Source organism: Bos javanicus, chromosome 16 (assembly GCF_032452875.1).
Source record: "Bos javanicus breed banteng chromosome 16, ARS-OSU_banteng_1.0, whole genome shotgun sequence".
NCBI lineage: Eukaryota > Metazoa > Chordata > Mammalia > Artiodactyla > Bovidae > Bos > Bos javanicus.
Window position 1 is genome coordinate 30,197,306 of NC_083883.1, and position 22,402 is coordinate 30,219,707.

Consider the following 22,402-nt stretch of genomic DNA (forward strand, 5'->3'; position numbering starts at 1 on the left):
GGCTTCCCTGTTCTTCACTATCTTCTGGAGTTTGCTCAGATTCACGCCCATTGAGTCAATGATACCATCCAACCATTTCATCCTCTATCGCCCCCTTCTCTTCCTGCCCTCAGTCTTTCCTAGCATCAGGATAGTTTAGCATACACAAATTAATCAATGTAATATGCCATGTTAACAAACTGAAGAATAAAAAACATATGAACATCTCAAGAGATGTATAAAAAGCTTTTGACAAAATTAACATTGATTTATAATAAAAATTCTCAACAACATGCATACAGAGGGAACATACCTCAGCATAATAAAGTCTATAAGACAAGCGCACAGTGACTACCATACTCCAAGGTGAACAGCTGAAGGCATTTTCTTTAAGATCAGGAATAAGACATAGATGCCTGCTCTCATCGCTTTTATTCAACATCGCCAGCAATCAGACAAGAGAAAGAAATAAAAGGAATCTAAACTGGAAGGGAAGAAGTACAACTGTCACTGTTTGTAAGTGGCATGATATTATATACAGAAAATCCTAGAGACACCACCGAAAAACTATTAGAATTCCTCAATTAATTGGGTAAAGTTGCAGGATACAGAATTAATGTACATAAATCTGTTGTAGTTCAATTCTCTAATAATGAACTATCAGAAAGAGAAATTAAGAAAACAATCCCAGTTATAAAATACTATATTATTAAAATAACTTTATTTTTGTAATTAGATTTTGAAATCAAGAAGTATGATTCCTTCTGCTGTATTCTTCTTTCTGAATATCACATTGTGTGTTCTGGGTCTTTTGTGGTTTTATATGAGTTTTAACATTCATTTTTTAATATCTGTAAAAATTGCCAGTATGGAGATAGCATTGAATCACTTTGGGCAGTATGGACATTTTAATAGTATGAAGTTTTTCAATGCCTGAACACAGAATGTGTTTTCCTTTATTTCTGTCTCCTTACATTGCAGGAGAGATTGAAGCTGTAATTCTAGGGGGAAAATTCTGGCCTTTGAGGTGACATAAATCTTACTCAAATCCCAGCTCTACCAACTAGTATTTGTCAGTGAGTATTTGTCAGAGCTTGGGCCAATTCTCCTCTTAGTCGCAATTCTTCTTTTTGTAAAACAAGGATAATAATAACTAAAAAGGATTTAGAGGAATAAATTGAGATAATACTTGCCAATGTATGCAAAGTAGTATAGTGTTTGACATACAGCAGGCAGTAGATGTTATTATCATAGCTCAACAGATGTTTTCAATGCCATTTAGCTCTGTATAAATACCTGTCACTCAAAGTATGACCCACAGACAGCAGCGTCCACTGGGGGACTTGTTTGCAATGCAGTATCTCAGGTCCCACCCCAAAACTGCTGAATCAGAGGCTACGTTTTATGCTAAATGTTTCATATGCGTATTGAGCTTGGATAAGCACTGGTCTAAACCACCTTAGACTACAAGTGGGGTTCCTGTTTATATATTTATCTTTTCCCTTATAAAAAAATATTCATTTACCTACTTTCTCCCATTCTGGACATGTAAATGCTTAGGACAATATTACCGGGTAAAAATGTTCATTTTGATGAAGAACCATTCACCATGGCTGTGAAGAAACTTGAATCTATGGAATGAAATTGGATGGAAAATGTATAAATTGAGTGTAAATTAGCTGTCTGCCTCTATTAAAATATATTTTATTTTATGTTTTATTATCCACCCCCTAAAAAAAATTCACCTACTTTTCTATGCACCTTGCTCCTTCGGTTCTGGCAAATGCTTAACAGCATAATTTCTGACTGGTGAGACCTATCATTTAATGATTCGATCCCATTTTTCCCCTGGTGGTCTCCTTCCTGGAGCAACTCTTCCTCCTATTTCAAACCAAAAGCTTGCTCTCCAGCCTGCTGCACAGCTGTCAGCCAGGGCCTTGCATTCATTGCTCTTCTCAGTCCCAGCTCTGCTGTTTCCTTGAGCCCATACCTTTTCTGTTGATTTACAGCCTAGTTTTGGTGGAGTATATTCTCCAGCAGCTTCTTATGACAGGGAACATGGGAGGCCAATTTGGTTGAGTCTGTTTACATCTGAAAAATCTTTTTTTCCTGACCTCCCACTCCCTGAGAGTGGCTGAACGTAGAATCCAGGTTGAAAATAATCTTTTCACCCTGAGGATGCTAAAGGTGTTGTTTCCTTATCTCCTGGTTTCTAGTGCTGCTGAGAAATGGGTGTCATTCTGGTTCCCGTTTCTCTTATTATTGTGTCCTATTTCAGCTTTCACGTCCAAACTTTTTGGATCTCCTCTTTATCTTTGGTGTTCTGACATTTCAAAATTGGTAGTAGGTATTTTTTTCACTTGTAATGGTAAACTCTCAATTGGCCCTTTCAGTATAGAAATTCATGCCCTTCTGTTCTAGGAGTATTTGTATAGATATTTTAAAATTATTTCCTCCCACTTGTCTTCTTTATCGCTTCTTTGATTCTTTAAATTTTTAAAAAGTCTCATTTGTCTAGTTTTCTCTCTTTGTCTTTTAGTTTTCTTTTCTGGAAAGTTTCCCTTCATTGAATTTTAATTTCAACTACTATGTATATTTTTAATCTCCAAGAATTCTTTCTTGTTTTCTGATTATTTCCTTTCCCATAAGGGCAATGTCTGCTCTTGCTTTTCAGAATTTTCACTAGAATTCATTTTGAAATTGCCCTCTGGTTCTTGCCTCATCTCTGAGATGCTCTGATACCTACCCTAGGCCTGCTTTTGTTTTGATCTCTTTTTCATGTTGGAGTCTTTCCTCAACTCTTTCCTCCACTAATCCTTGATTATCTGTTCATATTTCCAAAAGGCTCTATAAAGTGGATTGAAAGTTCTAAATGCTTGGGTGGAGCGTGAAGACCAGTAAGGCTTTTTACATTGGAAATTGCCAAATGTCAGTATTTAGAGATCTTTTTCTCTGGGGTAGTTCAGCTACTCAGGAGGAGAATCCTCTAATAGCTTGCCTGGAAGCAGGATGTGTGTAGCAGGACCTGAAAATGGACCCAGAAACCCACTGTGCAGTGTTTAGACTGCAGTTCTGAGCCTCTCTCCACCCCTCGCTTTGCCTGGTCCGCCCAAATTTGGAAATTTCCCTCTGCTTCACCAGAGAACAAACCTTGGACATCTTGCTCGGGTAGGGGTGAACAAATCATGTGACCTGCCCAGTTGTACGGGGCAAAGGAGGGTATCTGGAGAGTCTTGCTCAGTGTAAATGCCCACACCAACCTCCTCTTCCCAACCCTACTCTTGCCCACAGCTTTCTGTCCCTGTTTTCTCCACGTGCTAAGCATTTTCTGCTGGGCAAATGTGTTCGCTTCTCATCTGGAACCTCCTTTGCAGGCATCTCAGCTTCTACCTCCTTCTGCTAATTTTCCTTCTCCATCTGCTTTCTGTCTTCTAAACTTCATCAAAAATCTGTCTATAATTGTCTCCTCTAGAATTCTCTAAGTCTTTGGGTTTATACTTTCAAAAAATGCATTTGCTTTTATTTCAGTGGGGTTTTCAGAGAAAGACAGGATAAACATTTGTAGTCGTGTTTGGAAGGAAACACATTTCTTGTTCTTTGGCCTGGGTTCCAGGGCTTCTCTGTCAACTCCTGGTAGCCAAGCTCTTGGGGGGTCAGGATAGCTGCTGGCCCAGGACCAGAGTTCTCTCTTGCCTTCTGGATGGTATCCTGTCTTTGGAGTTTCACGTCAGAAAGTTAGAACCTGGAAGAAATAAAATACCACCTCTGCTCCCACCCTGGGGACATTATGACATTGTTCAGCAGAAGCCTTTCTCTGTCAGGGCCATTTTTAGGTACCCTTTTGTCCCATGGCAATGACAAGGTTGCTCAGGAATATCCTAGCCTGGGCTTAGGGTGGCAGGTGGAACTGGACAGAAGATGGCCCCAGAGCAGGTGATGTGAGGGATCCTGGCAGCAGGTGGTAGCGAGGCTGGAGAGGCAGGAAGCTGACGGCCCTCAAACACTCAGCTGTCATAGGGAGGCAGGGGTCCCAGACAGCAGGCACTTGGTACTGAGTCAGGCACATACGGTAGCAGGCAGGGCCAGACATTTGTGCTGACAGACAGTTGTTCCTGAGGAAGTCTGACCTCTGGGAGCCAGCTTTAGCTAGAAGACTGAGGTTAGAGTTAGGTGAAGTAGGATGCCTGTTCCCAGGGGATGGCTCAAGGCACGAATGCTGAGGCAAACTGTGTTAACAAAGGAGACACTTCTTGAGACTGAAGTTACAGGAAGGGGAGGGACAAGGGATGAGGGTCCTGGAATCCGAGCTGGAATAACAGCAAGTCAGACAATCAGGTCTCCTTGGGACAGACCATTCCTGAGCACATGTCTGTCATGACCCTGGAGGTGACGTTAGGTGGGCACAAGGCCATGGGAGCCAGTAATTAGAGAGAAGTCTCATTCACCAGCAGGACCTGGATGCAATCGAATTTGCTTCTCTCAGCGGACCATTCTCCAAGTGGGAGCAGACTTTGACCTTCACTAGCTCTGCAGCAGAGCAAACAGGTGGGAGACGCACCGTCCTCTGCCTGTCAGCCCCTTGAGCAAGCTCCATGGGGCCCTCCCTGGGGTGGGCTTGAGCCCTGCCCCTCCCCACTGCAGCCCTGGGGGCGGTCCCACCCAGGTCCAGCCACCCACCAGCTGCCCCAGTTACGGGGCTGAGCCCAGCTGAGTTCCACGATCTCACACTCTGTCTCCCTCTCCCCATAGACCCTTGCCTGTTACCACATGAGTCCTGGTGACACCCACGACTGCAGGACCCCCAAGCCATAATTTATAATCCCTTTCAGCAGGTTTCGCTGCCCTTAGGACCTCAGAGCAACAGAAAAGTAAAAGGATGATCCCCTTCAGCGACACTCAGATGATGGGAGGGAGAACCTGGGTTTCAGCTTTCCTGAGCTCAGTGGCGGCCCTGAGAGCCTGGCCCTGGCCCAGCCCACCACGTTTCCTACCCGTGGGGGACGCGAGTCACCTCTGAATCCCCTCATGGGCACGAGCTGGGGGAGGAAGCCTCAAAGGGAAAGACTGAGAGGAACGTCGTCACCAGGCCCTGCTGGGCGCTTCAGTACATCCTGCAATTCGAGAACCAGACCGGCTCTGTTATTTCCTTTGATTAAACTTCTGTTTTCCCTCAGCCCACTGCATCCATCTTTCACTTATTTAATTCCAACTGTAATAAAAAATCTACTGAATTGCACACGAACACAATATGAGGCTGGGAAGCAGACAGCAGGCCTGGGAGGGTGGTAATGAGCAGAGAGGAATCCACAGGGCTTTGTCATCTTTATATGCTCTGGTGCAGAGCATATGAAGTCTGATCACACTTTGACTCAGAATGCGGGGATGGGAGACGCACTCAGTACAAGCTGGGGGCTTGTGGTGGGGGCAGGGGAGAGACCTTCGGGGACCTTGCTGGTAGCAAAGTGTTGTCCTTTTCCTCAGTCACAGCTCCCCTCCTTACAGCTTGGCTTGCGTCCAGGTCCTGGGCCTCCACCCAGCCTGCAGGCCACATACCAGTGCCATGTGAAACAGGCCTCAGGCCCCTTATAATATTCATCTCTTTAGATTGAAATTACTCACTATTGAGAGTCCCTTGGACAGCAAGGAGATCAAACCAGTCAATCTGAAAGGAAATCACCCTGAATATTCATTGGAAGGACTGATGCTGAAGCTGAAGCTCCAATACTTTGGCCACCTGATGTAAAGAGCCGACTTATTGGAAAAGACTCTGATACTGGGAAAGATTAACGGTAGGAAGAGACGGGGGTGACAGAGGAAGAGATGGTTGGATGTCATCACTGACTCAATGGACATGAGTTTGAGCAAACTCCAGGAGATAGTGAAGGACAGGGAAGGCTGGTGTGCTGCGGTCCACGGGGTCGCAGTCAGACACGACTGAGCCACTGAACAACAACGACAACAACACGTGCTCTGACCCACCTCCCAAGCCTCTAAGCAAATTGTCCTTACTCTTCCAGCTTCTGTCTTTGAGGCTCGTTTCTCTGTCTGGCCTTGCCCCACACCCACAGACCCACACTCATAGCTGATGCTCCAGCTTTGACTTCCTAAGTGTTTGGTCTCTTCTGGGCCACCATAGACTTCTTCCCTGGACCATTCTTCCAACCTTTCTGGTTCACCAGAATCCCACAGTTGGTTCAGGCATGCTTGACTGTTGCCCAGCCTGGTTATGGGGGTCTCTGAAGGAGCGATGGCTGCCTTGGTCAACTCTGCCTTGGGGGCCACCCTTCTGTGTTGAAGGATCCTGACACCCCGCCATCCCCCACCAGATGCAGCTTCCCTAGGGGGTCTGGGTAAGGACTGTTTTATTCCAGGGGCCTAGGAAATGCTGGAGGTGCCCTCTCAGACCAGCAGTTCCTCCCATAAGAGGACAGAATCCAAAGGAGAATTCCCAAATGATGAAAAGTGGTATGCACAGGAATGGACCCAGCATCGACCAAGCCCCAGTCCTCCTCTGGAATAGGACCTGGAGGCCCCATGCAGGGCCAGGCATTAACCCTAGGGTCATGGGATCAGGGGAAGCTCCCAGATTCCCACAGGGGCTCCTGAACCATCAGGGTGTTGGGGCCCAGGCAGCAGACATCAGCCCAGAAGCTATTTGCCAACATGTGTGAATGTATTTCAACATTTTACCAACAGGTACAGTTGTACCGGTGCACACCAGCTGGTTAGCAGTCCTGGTTGGTTCTGCTGAATGACAGTTGGGTAGAAAAACAGGCCTCAATTATAAGACTCCTTTGTGGAGGCAGAGGCTTTGTCTGAAGGCTCCCTTGGAGCCACATTCCCTCAAGGCTTCCCCAGGGAGTGGTTATGTTGCTGACCTCATTTTTCTGGTCTTGCCCCTGTGTTTTTTCTGAGAGGGGCGAGGGTGTGAAGGGAGAGGTACATCAGAGTCAAAAACTTAGGTTCTTGGGTCAGACTATCCTGGGTTTGACAGCTATATCATAAGCTGTGTGACCTTGGGAAAGTTGCTTAACCCCTCTGAGTCTAAAACATGAGACTTAGAACACCTCTCTCCCTAGTGAGTCCATAAGGGTTCATCATGTTAAAAGTTGGTATAGAGTAAGTGCTTGATTAATGGTATCTAATATTATTTAGAATTTTTTAATTTATTTCTGGTTGCAGTCTTTGTTGCTGTGTGCAAGGGATGGGGGAGCCTGGAGGGCTGCCGTCTATGGGGTCACACAGAGTCGGACACGACTGAGGTGACTTAGCAGCAGTAGCAGCAGCAAGCTTTCTCTAGCTGTGGCGAGCAGGGGCTACTCTTTGTTGTAGCATGGTGGTTTCCCACTGTAGGGGCTTCTCCTGTTGTGGAGCACGGGCTTAGTTGCCCTGAGGCACGTGGGATCTTCCCATACCAGGGACTGAACTCATGTCCTCTGCATTGGCAGACCGATTCCTAACCACTGGACCACCAGGGAAGTCCAATAACTAACACTTTTGTTATTAATAGGACTCTGATGGGTCAAGCTGACAGTTTACCCCTTGCCCACCTGATCATGCCTATATTCAGGCCCAGCAACTCCTGGGAGCTTGCCACATGACACCCACTGTGCTAGATCCCAGGCTTCAGAAATGAACACTACAGGTTACATACTAAGTGCAGAGCTTAAATAAGCGAACGAGGTACCGGCCATTCACCCCTCCCTCCCCTCACACCAGCCCCTCTGCTATCTTGCGTTGGGATACCCCTACCTATTATGGTTTATGATCCTTGTTGCCACATAGAAGCTGAGAGGGAGGAGGACCCATGTCACACAGGGCTGGTGCCTACACAAAAAGGCAAGGGGCTGTTGGCACAGAGGGGGCTTTGATCCTCCCGGAAGGTGATCCATCCTCGGGGAGAGAGGGCTCTTCACGGCTGAGGCAGGGGGTGGTACAGCAGGGTTCCTGAGCACAAGCCAAGGACAAGCCACTAGTATCTGGGTAGGGTTGGGGCTAGCCTGGGGGTGGGGGTGAGCAGGCTCTCTCTGCCCTGAGGACAAGAGGTCTACGGTTCTTTGGGTGACAGCCAGACATTCACTTCATGGAACAGGCTCTATCCATGGGATTCTCCAGGCAAGAATACTGGAGGGCGTTGCCATTTACTACTTCAGGAGATCTTCCCAAGCCAGGGACCAAACCGGTGTTTTCTGTGTCTCCTGCATTGCAGGCAGATTCTTTACCCGCTGAGTCATGGGGGAAGCTGTTTCAAATGGACACTTACGTTAGAGTTGATTTTTTTTTTTCTTTTTGAAGAGTTTTTCAAATGCATGTACTTTAGTGGACCATCTCATCTGTCTTCCCATCTACCTACCTATCTAAGGTTCAAGGAGGGATCATGACTCAGATCTGGTCACCCTGCTGAAACTGACAGGGTACGATCTGCCACGTCTGAAAGAATAAAAACCGTATGCCCGGCAGCACTGCACTTATAAACTCAATGTTGTTGTTGGTAATAGGGATGAGAAAGCTTCTTGTACCTTTGAAATGGAGATAATTACTTGATTTTCTAATACTGATAATTTGTAAAACAGTACTTGTACCCGTTGCCTGAGGCTGAGGTCACAAGTCGACCACATCCTTTTAGAGACGCCCGCTTCACGGCCTGCCTGTCCACCTGTGTCCTCGGTGTGGTACACCCGCGGGAAGGCAAGCAAGATGGCCCACGTGTACACAGAGCCGGTCTGCTTCTCCCATGAGGGATGTAAATAGATGAGGCTGCATTTTCTACTTGTCAAGCACTAAAGCTTAATTGGGCCAGAAATACTCTCTTGGTTCTTGATTCTCGGAGACAGATCTCAGCCTTCACTAAGCATCTGTGGTGCCCGGAAGGGACGAGTGAAGTTCTGTGGGCTGGAGGCTCTGAGAAGGAGATTTTTACCTCTGTGCCAATTATGTGCAGGGCGTTTGGTTTTCTTTGTCTGAACCATCATGTCTGAACCTCTGGCCCCGGGGCTGACATTGGTGTACATCTTAGGCCCCAGAACTGCTACTGCTGTGTCCCTAAGGGAAGCCAGTGACTGAAGCCTGGTCCTGCAGGCATTAGAGTGAAGGGGGGGGGCTCAGAGCTGGGGAGGCCTCCAGAGGCAGGTGAGGGGAGACCTGAAGAGGTGACGATCTTGGATCTTGCAGGGAGGTGGAGGCAACAGCGGAGCCATGAGCACTGAGGCACGGGGTTATCTGTGGAGGACTCACTGTGTATTGCAACGATCAGGGTGGACCCTGATCCTGCCGTCTGAGAGGGTAGACAGACGGATAGCAAACTCATAGACTTGGTGGTGTCTGGTGGTGAAGTGGGCTTTGAAGAAAAATAAAAGAGGGTAATAGGAGAGAGAGGGAATAGGAAGCTGGTTTGGAGGTGGCAGAAATAGTGGCAGGCCTGAAGGGGGCTGCCAGACTAGCAAGGTGTTTGGAGGACAGGGGAGGGGGCGGTTAGCAGGCTGTAGTTCTGGGAATGGGATATAGGCTGTAGAGTTATGGGCTTGACGGGCAGTGTGGGGTTCTTACTGACGTTACCCACAGGCCAGGGAGGGTAATGCCAGGTGTTTGGATGAGCCCTCTACTTTGTGAAGGAACTGTTACTTTATTCCACCCAAACCCTCCAAGTCAGCCCAGAGGTGTCCATCTATGACAGCATCTAATGAGCCTACCACTATTTAATGGAGGAGCGAACTGAACCCAGAGAAGGGAAGTGACTCACTCAAAGCCACTGGCTCAGAGAGCTGCCTTTGCCCCGGGGGTGGGAGAAAAGGCTCTGCTGGCCTGGCTCATCTTCAGAAGGTGGGGAGGGAGGGGAGTGGCTGTCCTGGGGCCTGGGGACAGTTCTGGATGGGGGTGCAGCTTGGCGTTGCTTGGGGTGAGCTTCCCCATTGGACAAGAGGACCTTCCCTGGTCACCTGCCCTCTGACCTTTGACTTCCTTAATTCTTGCCTTTTCCTCTCCTCTCTAAAGCCCCTTCCTGCATATCCCACCTGAGGGCCCATGGGTATGGTATGGTGGGTCCAACACGTGACTGGATTCCCTTGGTGCCTCTGTGAGGAAATTCCCAGATTCTGGGACTTTTCTGAGGGGAGGGTCTGCCAGGAAATGCCAGCCCCACCCTGGGCCAAGGAGGAGACTGTCCCTGGCGAGTCTGCAGCCCTGCGTGAATGGTATAGAGTTCCAGGGGTGTGCATATTCCTGGCAGGTAGAGGATTAGACTTTTTCTCTTTATTAACTCCCACGGGGGCCATTGAACAGAAGACCGACTCTGGTAGAAATTGCCGGTGTCTTGAAGGGCCAAAGAATTGATGCTTTTGAACTGTGGTGTTGGAGAAGACTCTTGAGAGTCCCTTGGACTGCAAGGAGATCCAACCAGTCCATTTTAGAGGAGATCAGTCCTGGGTGTTCTTTGGAAGGACTGAAGCTAAAGCTGAAACTCCAATACTTTGGCCACCTGATGCGAAGAGCTGACTCATTTGAAAAGACCCTGATGCTGGGAAAGATTGAGGGCAGGAGGAGAAGGGGATGACAGTGGATGAGATGGTTGGATGGCATCACCGACTCGATGGACATGAGTTTAAGTGAACTCTGGGGGCTGGTGATGGACAGGGAGGCCTGGCGTGCTGCAATTCATGGGGTCGCAAAGAGTCGGACACGACTGAGTGACTGAACTGATCTGAACTGAAGGGCCTTATTAATGCTGCCACAGGCCAAAGGCAGGCAGTCACTGGCATTGTAGCTGCCCACTGGGGTGATCCTTCAATCCACATGAAAGTCGCAAAGCCTCTCCTTTGAGAGAGCCTTCCATTAATGTAAGACAGAAGCTCACCCTGGAGCGAGCAGGGTTCACTTGAGATCTGGAGCCTGTCCCTCACCCACATGCAAGGGGCCCAGCGAATCATGACAAGGTCTCAGTCCTTCCTTATCAAAACAGCCAGATAACTGAATGCCAAACTTAAAGGGCCTTTGGAGGTTCATTTACGTCTTAGGCCTGTCATTGGAGAGTCCTATCACCGTGGGCCCAGCCGTGTCTCTGGCTTTATCCCCGCTCCTCATTGTGGCCTCACCCCAGCACGCAGACAGTCCTCGTGTGCAGCAGCTCAGGGCTTTAATTAGCAGCTCTGGAACTAATTAACGCAATGGAGATGGCAAGGTTTCCCTAAGAATTATCCTTAGTGGATTGTACCAGGGTATCTGAGGTGAGTGGTGCTGTTGCAGTGACCTCTCTGTCCCCAAGAAGAGGACCTTGCTGGCCAGTGTAGGCAGCTGGGGTGTGAGTGGGGAAGAGAAACCAAGATGTGGTTCCTAAGTGGGCTTCCGTTCACACCTCAGCAGCCCTGGGGTTGTGAGCTACTAGGGGACGAAATAATGAATCAAGTCGCCATTGAGGAGGGCAGTCAGCCCTACTCAGAAACGACACGGGGAGGCGGAGGCCGATGGCAGAGCCTCATACCACCTCTGCTCTGGGAAGACAGGATGAAGTCGGCCAGCTCACTCAGCCCTTCTTTCTCTTTATCTCACCCCAGGACTGTGCTCTCAGGACCCCGGTCTGCCGGGGTGCAGGGAAGAGGGAGCAGGAGCCCGAGATTCTGTCTCCACTGTGGACAGAGGTGCAGCGCATGTTCTTTCCCACCGGCTCCTGTCCCAGCAACCCAGACGGAAAGAGGCTGTGGGGCGGGAACCGGGCAGGGCCTCTAAATGCATTCATAGTTAAAGGCATAGAAGTGGGAATGGGAAAAAGGAAAAGGCCAGAACAATGAAAGGACAGGGTGTGTGTGAGACCACATCCTCCCGCCCCGACTCTCACTAGCACTCCAACATGCACACGCCCACAGCTGTGCACACACTGCATACATGGATGTGCACACGCACACGTCCTCAGATACAGAGAGGGGGGAGGGAGGAGTGCGAAAAAAGACAGGAGGAGGATGGAAGGCAGTACGACGGGAAAACACTTGTTCCTCAACAGTCACTCAAGCTCCAAAACCACAGCAAATGTGGCCCCTTTATCAGTGCTTTTGAAATATGATTGTAGGTAGCAAACATCAGGAGTCTTCTAGGCTGGCCTGCTAAGAGCTGGGTAAAAGAGAGCTGCCCTGAAGCCATTTGCAGTCTCTCTAGGGGAGAATTGTCCGTGGAGAGCTAAAACAAGTCCTCTACATTCGAACAAGTTCCCATCTGAGTCCAACTTGTTTGTAAGTGCAACAAAGTTACCTTAGATACCCAACTAACACCATCTACTATATAGTATGGTATTGTAATAGGTTCATAATCGTCTTCACACAAATAATACATAAAAACAAACACGAAAAATGAAGAAAACGTTTTAAATTTTACAGCACAGTACCTTGAGAAGTACAGTAGAGTACCAGTTACATCACTGATGCTTTTATGCTTGCTTCCAGACATCCTAGGCTTGAAATAAAGATACTGAACTCTATACAATACGTATAGTAAAGCACACAAAGCACAGCCACTTGTAGAGGATGCACATGTGTGACACTGAACGCCAGACACGTGAACTAACTTACTTGATTGGACGTGCATCTTTGAAAGTTCTCACCTTGAAGGTTCGTATATAGGGAGTTTATTGTCTGTTGAGTGCTGAACAAGTGAGGCTTAATCAACTGAAAACATGACTTGTGCATTGAAAAATAGCTTGTCTGTTTGCATTTTAATATTTGTGGCATTTAGTTTTGAATTAGAGATTTATTTTTCAATTGAATTCTAAAGAAAGGTTTGGGTTTAGGTAGTTTTCTTGGGCTGGGAGAGCCTGGGGCATTTCCCTTATTGTCATAACACTGCAGGTGTCTCAAAGCCAAGGACAGGGTGGGGGGAGTTGGGGGGGTGGCTGGGCTGAGTGTTCTCTGTCACCACCTTTAGGGTTCAGGTCATTGGTGGCCCCAGAATTTGAAAAGGGAAGGGGAATCACCTCATTTAGAATTACCTCCGCTTTCTCTCATCTTGCAGCCAGATAATTTAATCCCCCCCGCAATTATTTCATCTCTTAAATACTGTCAGCATGGGACTTCCAAACAGCTTCTCATCTTACAAATACAGATCCCACAGCACTTAGGCAGTCAGCCTTATTGCTCAGATGAAGTGTGCCAAATCTTGTGCAGGCTGACTGGAGGACATTTCTACTATTTAAAAAAACCTGGGAGTATATAGTGATGCTGCATGTGCAAGAAGCTATGTGAATAAATCATAAGAGATTTGCAGATTACGAATGTAATAAACACAGATTAATACATACATTTTAAATAAATTCAAATACATTTACAAGTGTAATAAAGAACCCTAGTTAAAACTAGAGTTGGGATAAGTCTGTAGGGATGCTCTCACCCCCCACCATGCATCCTCAATTACTCCAAACAGGAAGAGATGTACAGTTATGTCACAAGAAGGTCTTGCCTACTTTACTTTCTAGCAGAAAGAAGACAATTTCTCCTCACTGGAGGACAATCAAGCCAATCAAAGACTGCAGCAGTCCAACCAATGGGAATCCTGCATACTTTGGACTCCTGTCTCCTCCAATGGACCCTTTGGTTATTACGGTCTCTTCTAAACTCCTGGTTTCTGTATAAAAGCAAGCTCCCCTTCCTGTTCTCTGGGTTTGTCTATGGTCCGCCATAGTTTGTACATCCGAGTTGCAGTTCTCTGGCTGTTTGTGAATAAGCTCATTTTTCCTGGTGAAATAACTGGCTTCTGTATTGTTAAATGGGACAAAAGCAATGCAACAGCATTATTCTAACACGTATTCAATGATGTGTGTGTGTGCGTGTGTGACCGTAATAGAAAATTTCATGTGTTTAGTTCAGTACTTTAACCCTCACCCTAGGGGTCATTTAGTCTCCTTCACAGGTTCCTGTCATGCCCTACCCTCTGGGCTTGATCTGTCTTGTTCTGGGTTGGGGTGTGTCTAGAGCTTGGATGCCAGTGCAGGGACCCCCCTCCAAATTGGATCCGGGTTCTGGAACATGCCCCCGCTGTTCCTGAGCTCAGGGGTCTCTTGTAAGGTGAGTTAGTAGTTAATTTTCATTATTGATGAAATTGTCTGATAACCTTGTTGTGTGGCAGTCCCAGGGCAGAAGCCTTTCTGTTTTGTTTTTTTTTTAACAACTAATTTATCTTTTAATTGAAGGTTAATCGCTTTACAGAATTTTGTTGTTTTCTGTCAAACCTCAACATGAATCAGCCATAGGTATACATATGTCCCCTCACTTTTGAATGGGAGGAAGCCTTTCTTCTCTATTGCCAATCCCTTGCTTAGTCCTTAAACACCCCTCTTGCCCCCTCCTCAGTCCTGAGACCCTGTGGCCAGTGGAGGACAGGTTTCTTCCCTGAGGATGTCTGAATGTTGCCTCACCTCCTGGAGGCAACCCCATGCCTGTTCACCTACAACTGTTTGCAGTGACATTATCTTCATTTTGGGGGATATGCCTGCTTGCCTGGGCTCTGCTCTGTGCTCAGCAGCTGAGCTGGGCTTCTTTTCTCTGCCTGTGCTTTGACCACTGGGCCTAGTCCAGTCCTCTTGGGTGGTACCTGATCCAGCTTTTGCAAGTCCTTCCTTCCCGGAGAATTAGATGCCACCTTCCTCATGCCTGAGTCTGCAACTCGGGTCTGATGGTGGTGACGATGGCAACTACCACTGTGCATACATCGATTTGTTTTTCATTCTCTTATGAAAAAATTTTAAAAGAGAGAGACTAGTAACAAACAGCCGTGTGTCCATTACCTAACTTCAACAGCTATCAACTCATGGACAATCTTGTTTTTATTCTGTTGACTTTGGTTGCTTCCTCATTTGTTTACTGGCATATTTTAAAACAAATCCTAGGTGTCATGTCATTTCAGTCATAAACAATTTTAGTCATTTTGAACTGATTTTATTTTTGTTCAGACACCAAATTGTGTCTGACTCTTGCGACCCCATGGACTGCAGCATGCCTGGCTTCCCTGTCCTCCACTATGTCCCACAGTTTGCTCAAATTCATGTCCATTGAGTCAGTGATGCTATCTAAACATCTCATCCTTTGCTGCCCCCTTCTCATCTTGCCTTCAGTCTTTCCCAGCATCAGAATCTTTTCCAATGAGTTGTCTCTTTGCATCAGGTGGCCAAAGTATTGGAGCTTCAGCTTTAGCCTCAGTTCTTCCAATGAATATTCGGGGTTGATTTCCTTTAAGATTCACTGGCTTGACCTCCTTGCAGTCCAAGGGACTCTCAAGAGTCTTCTCCAGCACCACAATTTGAAAGCATCAGTTCTTTAGTGCTCAGCTTTCCTCATGGTCTAATTCTCACACCTGTACATGACTATGGAGAAAGCATAGCTTTGACTATACGGACCTTTGTCAACAAAGTGATGTCTTTGCTTTTTAATATGCTGTCTAGGTTTGTCGTAGCTTTCCTCCCATAGCGTCTTTTAATTTTATGGCTGCAGTCACCATCCAGTTATTTCGGAGCTCAAGAAAATAAAAGTTGTCACTGCTTCCACTTTTTCTCTTTGCATTTGCCATGAAGTGATGGGACCGGATACCATGATCTTAGTTTTTTGAAAGAGATTATTATATATATGAGACTTTATATACACATATAAAAATATATCCATCATGTCCTTATCACAGCTAGCATAGTTAATTACCTTTCTATGATTATCTTTAACCAGTTGGTTTGTCCAAATCAGGAGCTATGTGGTCTGCATATTCGTCCATTTAGTTAAGTCTCCTTAGATGCCTCCATTCCTCTGTCTGTAACAACCCCCTTTCCCTTCCTTCCATGCTTTTGGTTGCTAGAGAACCTGGGTGATTTGTCAAGTAGAACGCTCCTTATTCTAGATTGGGATGAATGCTTCCTTATGATGTCATTTAATTTGTTCTCCCATATTCTGTATTTTCTGTAAACTGTTATTTATTCTACAAACTTGATTCGTTTCAGGCAATGGTGTATCAGGGACAGAGAACTATTAGGAACAGACAGCTGGGAGGAAAGGGATATTTTATCACTGACACTGTTTCAAATTGCTGATGTCTGGCAGTCACAAAAAGCAGACTGACTTTTAGTTGGTTTTATTATTGGTTTAAAATTCTCTTCAAAGTAACATTGCACACAGGTGGACACTTGCCTCTCCCAACCTCTTCTTTGACAGGCCACTGGATTCCTTTTTTTAGGCAAAAATATTTCAAAGGTGGTGCTCTACACTTAAAATTGCATGACTGCATTAAGGCATCGGGTCTGGTTTGTTTCTTTCTGTTACCAAGTGGGTTCAAGTGGTGCAACCTGATTGTGGTAGCAGGTCAGATTCATTATTTTAAGGGTTGTGAAGTAGTGATTTTTCAATTTTATCATCTCTTCTGATTTATTATCTAAGAGTGAATGTCGACATTCTAGGAATCAGCGGACTGAAATGGACTGGAATGGGTGAATTTAACTCAGATAACCATTATATCTACTACTGTGGGCCAGAATCACTCAGAAGAAATGGAGTGGCCATCATGGTCAACAAAAGAGTCTGAAATGCAGTACTTGGATGCAATCTCAAAAACGACAGAATGATCTCTGTTCGTTTCCAAGGCAAACCATTCAATATCACAGTAATCCAAGTCTATGCCCCAACCAGTAACGCTGAAGAAGCTGAAGTTGAACGGTTCTATGAAGACCTACGAGACCTTTTAGAACTAACCCCCAAAAAAGATGTCCTTTTCATTATAGAGGACTGGAATGCAAAAGTAGGAAGTCAAGAAACACCTGGAGTAACAGGCAAATTTGGCCTTGGAATACGGAATGAAGCAGGGCAAAGACTAATAGAATTTTGCCAAGAAAATGCACTGGTCATAACAAACACCCTCTTCCAACAACACAAGAGAAGACTCTATACATGGACATCACCAGATGGTCAACACCGAAATCAGATTGATTATATTCTTTGCAGCCAAAGATGGAGAAGCTCTATACAGTCAGCAAAAACAAGACCAGGAGCTGACTGTGGCTCAGACCATGAACTCCTTATTGCCAAATTCAGACTTCAATTGAAGAAAGTTGGGAAAACCACTAGACCATGCAGGTATGACCTAAATCAAATCCCTTATGATTATACAGTGGAAGTGAGAAATAGATTAAAGGGCCTAGATCTGATAGATAGAGTGCCTGATGAACTATGGACGGAGGTTCGTGACATTGTACAGGAGACAGGGATCAAGACCATTCCCATAGAAAAGAAATGCAAAAAAGCAAAATGGCTGTCTGGGGAGGCCTTACAAATAGCTGTGAAAAGAAGAGAAGGGAAAAGCAAAGGAGAAAAGGAAAGATATAAACATCTGAATGCAGAGTTCCAAAGAATAGCTAGAAGAGATAAGAAAGCCTTCTTCAGTGATCAATGCAAAGAAATAGAGGAAAACAACAGAATGGGGAAGACTAGCCATCTCTTCAAGAAAATCAGAGATACCAAAGGAACATTTCATGCAAAGATGAGCTCGATAAAGGACAGAAATGGTATGGACCTAACAGAAGCAGAAGATATTAAGAAGAGGTGGCAAGAATACACAGAAGAACTGTACAAAAAAGATGTTCACGACCAAGATAATCATGATGCTGTGATCACTGACCTAGAGCCAGATATCCTGGAATGTGAAGTCAAGTGGGCCTTAGAAAGCATCACTACAAACAAAGCTAGTGGAGGTGATGGAATTCCAGTTGAGCTATTTCAAATCCTGAAAGATGATGCTGTGAAAGTGCTGCACTCAATATGCCAGCAAATTTGGAAAACTCAGCAGTGGCCACAGGACTGGAAAAAGTCAGTTTTCATTCCAATCCCAAAGAAAGGCAATGCCAAAGAATGCTCAAACTACCGCACAATTGCATTCATCTCACACGCTAGTAAAGTAATGCTCAAAATTCTCCAAGCCAGGCTTCAGCAATACATGAACCATGAACTTCCTGATGTTCAAGCTGGTTTTAGAAAAGGCAGAGGAACCAGAGATCAAATTGCCAACATCTGATGGATCATGGAAAAAGCAAGAGAGTTCCAGAAAAACGTCTATTTCTGCTTTATTGACTATGCCAAAGCCTTTGACGGTGTGGATCACAATAAACTGTGGAAAATTCTGAAAGAGATGGGAATACCAGACCACCTGATCTGCCTCTTGAGAAATCTGTATGCAGGTCAGGAAGCAACAGTTAGAACTGGACATGGAACAACAGACTGGTTCCAAATAGGAAAAGGAGTATGTCAAGGCTGTATATTGTCACCCTGCATATTAAATTATATGCAGAGTACATCATGAGAAACGCTGGACTGGAAGAAGCACAAGCTGGAATCAAGATTGCTGGGAGAAATATCAATAACCTCAGATATGCAGATGACACCACCTTTATGGCAGAAAGTGAAGAGGAACTAAAAAGCCTCTTGATGAAAGTGAAAGTGGAGAGTGAAAAAGTTGGCTTAAAGCTCAACATTCAGGAAACTAAGATCATGGCATCCAGTCCCACCACTTCATGGGAAATAGATGGGGAAATAGTGGAAACAGTGTCAGACTTTATTTTTCTGGGCTCCAAAATCACTACAGATGGTGACTGCAGCCATGAAATTAAAAGACGCTTACTCCTTGGAAGAAAAGTTATGACCAACCTAGATAGCATATTCAAAAGCAGAATTATTACTTTGCCAACAAAGGTTCATCTAGTCAAGGCTATAGTTTTTCCAGTGGTCATGTATGGATGTGACAGTTGGACTGGCTGAGCACGGAAGAATGGATGCTTTTGAACTGTGGTGTTGGAGAAGACTCTTGAGAGTCGCTTGGACTGCAAGGAGATCCAACCAGTCTATTCTGAAGGAGATCAGCCCTGGGATTTCTTTGGAAGGAATGATGCTGAAGCTGAAACTCCAGTACTTTGGCCACCTCATGCGAAGAGTTGACTCATTGGAAAAGACTCTGATGCTGGGAGGGATTGGGGGCAGGAGGAGAAGGGGATGACAGAGGATGAGATGGCTGGATAGGATCACTGACTCGATGGACGTGAGTCTGAGTGAACTCCGGGAGTTGGTGATAGACAGGGAGGCCTGGCGTGCTGCGATTCATGGGGTCACAGAGTCGGACATGACTGAGCAACTGATCTGATCTGATAAAGAAGGATTTCTCTCCTTTCAGTCAGTTATCTGAGTAAGGAGTTGGTGCCTTGAAAGTGAAAATGTTAGTCGCTCAGTTGTGTCTGACTCCTTGTGATCCCATGGACAGTAACCCACCAGACTCCTCTGTGTATGGAATTCTCCAGGCCAGAATACTGGAGTGAGTAGCTCTTCCCTTTTCCAGGGGATCTTCCCAACCCAGAGATCAAACCCAGGTCTCCTGCATTGCAGGCAGATTCTTTACTATCTGAGCCACTAGGGAAGCCCAGGAATACTGGAGTGGGTAACCATGCCCTTCTCCAGGGGATCTTCCCGATTTAGGGATTGAACTCGGGTCTCCTGCATTGCAGGAAGACTCTACCATCTGAATCACCAGGAAAGCTCTGTGCTGGATTAGAGAGGCAACAAATTCTTTGTTGCTCTCCCCATTGAGAGATGAAGTGTCCTCCCACTCCCCTTGAACTTGAGTTGATCCTGTGACTGCCTTAACCAATAGAATGCAGGGGAAGAGACCCTCTGCCAGTTCTAGGCCTATGGGGGCTGTCAGCTTTCATTTCCTCTTTGACACCTTCACCCTTGGGATTTAGGATTCAGTTGCCAAAATAAAAGTCCAAGCCAGTCATGTGGAGATCGAGAAGTCCAAGCCCCTTATCCATCCCACCAACACTAACAGACATATGAGTGTGGGACATCTTGGACCATTCAGCTCAGCAGCCATTTGACTGTGGCGGCAGGAGAATCTACCTCCCTCCCCTCCACACCTCCCCCACCCAGGAAAAAAACACAGAAGAATCACTCAGTGAACTCACAGATTCATGAGAGATAATCTAATATTTGTTGATGTGTTAAACCATTAAGTTTTGGGAGGCTTTGTTGTACATTAGTAGATAACCTCCTTGGAAGGAAAGTTATGACCAACCTAGACAGCATATTAAAAAGCAGAGACATTACTTTGCCAACAAAGATCCATCTAGTCAAGGCTATGGTTTTTCCAGTGGTCATGTATGGATGTGAGAGTTGGACCATAAAGAAAGCTGAGTCCCGAAGAAGTGACGCTTTTGAACTGTGGTGTTGGAGAAGACTCTTGAGAGTCCCTTGGACTGCAAGGAGATCTAACCAGTCCATCCTAAAGGAGATCAGTCTTGAGTGTTCATTGGAAGGACTGATGCTGAAGCTGAAACTCCAATACTTTGACCACCTGATGCGAAGAGCTGACTCATTTGAAAAGACCCTGATGCTGGGAAAGATTGAAGGCAGGAGGACAAGGGGACAACAGAGGATGAGATGGTTGGATGGCATCACCAACTCAATGGACATGAGTTTGGGTAAACTCTGGGAGTTGGTGATGGACAGGGAGGCCTGGTGTGCTGCAGTCTATGGGGTCGCAAAGAGGCAGACACGACTGAGCGACTGAACTGAGTAGATAACCAAAATATCTTTTTCACGCAGAGGAAGCATTCTAGCTATGCTACTTTGCACCTTGATTTAACCATTTACTGAATGCTGCGCATGCATGCTCAGTCGTTCAGTCGTGTCTGACTCTTTGTGATCCCCATGGACTGTATCCCACCAGGCTCCTCTGTCCATGGGATTTGCCAGCAAGGATACTGGAGTGGGTTGCCATTCCCTTCTCCTGGGGATCTTCACAACCCAGAGATTAATCCCATATCTCCTGCATTGGCAGGTAGATTCTTTACCACTGAGCCACCTGGGAAGCCCAATGAATGCTAGATATCACTATGTATCACTTACATTGATTCTTATCTTTGTGATGACTCAGCTTGTGTATGGAGATCTGAGGTTCCAAAAGGGTGAATGACTTGCCCAAGGCTGCACAGCTATTGTATTAGTTTGCTAGGCCTGCCATGACAAAATACCCACCAGCCTGGGTGACTAACCAACAGCAATTTATTTTCTCAGTTCCAGAGGCTGGAAGCTCAGGTCTGAGGTGTCAGCAGGTTTTCTTTCTCCTGAGTACTCTCCCCTGGCCTTGCAGATGGCTGCTTTTCCCCATGGTCTTTCCTGTGCATGGGCACATCCCTGGTATCGGTGTGTGTCCAAAGCTCCTCTTCTTACAAAGACATCAGTCATATTGAATTCGGGCTTAAACTAATGACCTCATTTTAACTGAATCACCACTTTAACAGCCCTTCCTCCAACACAGTTACTTTCTGGGGAACTGGAGGTTAGGAATTCAACAGGTGAATTTTGGGGGTGACATAAAAATCTGTCCAAGAATTTGTGACCATCTTCAGTCTGCCACATTGGGTTTAGACTTGCACATTTGCATAAGACCTGCTTTTTGTGAGGCTATTGGAGATATTAGAGAATGAAATTGTAATCTCTCAAAATAATATGCTTATGATGCAAAAGAAGTCAAATAATAAAGAATTGATTCGGAAAGCATGGGAAGAGAGAGTGAGAGACTCTCCCCTCACCATATGATAATAGTTAAAGAGAATGAATTTCAGGGAAAACTTACCTGGGAGGTTAAGAAGGACAGTTCTTTCACTGAGAATCTCTCTGTGTTGTGATACTTGCCATTTTACTTAACACCTATTTACCGCTATCCTCTTAAAGCAGAAGAAAGCAAAAGATGTTAAGTGGGGCATACGTGTTCCCCAAAATATTAATGTCAGTTGTCTCTGAGTAGTCAACCTCGGGGTAAATTCTTTTTTAAAACTTTTCTGTACTTTTCCATGCTTTCTCTGAGTATTTCCTTCTTCCATAAGGGAAAAAAATAAACATCACAGACGTGTTTTGAGACTGATGGGACCATTCCCTTTGCCATTCTTTTGTGCTGATGAAGTCTGCTGAGAGAACCCACAAATAGCACCTGGCCCACAGCGTATCATAAAACCCCAGGGCCAGGGTGACTGTGGTGACGGGGAATCCTGGTCAGGAAACCAGGGCTGTGACGGATGCCTTCATGGAGGGAGCTAGTCGCGCTTATCCAGCACAAAGCAGCCTTGGCCGTCCCAGGGAGCGTGTCCAGGGCCCCTTGCTTTGTGGCAGCTCAGGGCAGCCCGCGGCCAGGGTGTGGCATGTCCACTGAGCTGCCAAACGTTAACTGGCTTTGACCCCTGCAGCCAGCTTGCCTTCCCACCCTCAGAGCTGCCTCAGTTTCCTCAAACTACCCTGACTCCTGAATCCTTCCTGTTTTCATAGGAATTCAAGATGCAGGGTTTTATTTGCTTGACGTTTTCTCCCTCCCTTCCTTTTTCCTTCCCTCTTTCCCCTGTTCCCACTTCCCTTTCTCCCTTTCTCCTTTCTTTCTAGTA

General features: G+C 46.0%; 1 long non-coding RNA gene across 1 annotated transcript; it reads right to left on the reverse strand.

Annotated features, from left to right (window-relative positions):
* Nucleotides 1-268: 268 nt before the first annotated feature.
* LOC133227654 (uncharacterized) lies at nt 269-15,786 on the reverse strand. The gene is made up of 3 exons (XR_009729902.1): nt 15,642-15,786; nt 1,505-1,610; nt 269-463 (listed from the first exon to the last, which is right to left on the reverse strand). It is a non-coding gene; the product is annotated as an uncharacterized LOC133227654 (long non-coding RNA).
* Nucleotides 15,787-22,402: the final 6,616 nt, after the last annotated feature.